This window comes from Apaloderma vittatum, unplaced genomic scaffold (assembly GCF_000703405.1).
Source record: "Apaloderma vittatum isolate BGI_N311 unplaced genomic scaffold, ASM70340v1 scaffold25629, whole genome shotgun sequence".
In the NCBI taxonomy this organism is placed as follows: domain Eukaryota; kingdom Metazoa; phylum Chordata; class Aves; order Trogoniformes; family Trogonidae; genus Apaloderma; species Apaloderma vittatum.
Genome location: NW_009734989.1, coordinates 28372 through 29021, shown reverse-complemented (window position 1 = coordinate 29021; position 650 = coordinate 28372).

Genomic DNA, 650 nt, shown 5'->3' with positions numbered 1-650 from the left:
AGTTTCTGCAAGTTTGCTGCGGCGACACAGGCAGGGCTTTGTGTTCAAAGTGGTGTTAGAAGGGCGCACGCCAGCTCCTTATCCCCTTTTCATTTTTCTCCTCCTTTAATTACAGATCCTACTTATCGGCTGAGAACAGAAAGATCGTCACCATAACCTTGCACTTGCCCTTGTAGAAGGTTTACCTAAAAAGTTAGAAAATAAAATCAAATACTCTAATTTGCAGTCGTCTTGCCATTTCAAACCCAGTTTTCATTACAGCACAGAAAGTGCATTGAAGCTGTGTTTATAACCCCCTTTTAGATAACAAATCACATTTTCTTTTGGCTGGCGAGGGTATTGATATTTTTTTTTCTCAGTTTAATGGGTTTGTGTGTTCAGGAATGATCTCCATCAACTGAGAGTCTTTATTGTGTTTGATATAATGTCAGCTTTCATTACGCTCGGAGAATTACTGTGTTAAAGCACCAACCTTGCTGTAGAGTTGTTCTGGCCGAGAAGCAGAACAAGAAAATCATTCACAAAAACCCCGCGTCGATGCCATTCCCTCTTAAAAGCTCCCCTCGCCCCCTGGCTCTGCACAATGGCTGGGCCACCCATGGCGGTCCCCTGGGTGGGATGGTTTGGGACGGGGGCCGGCGGGCTCTCCC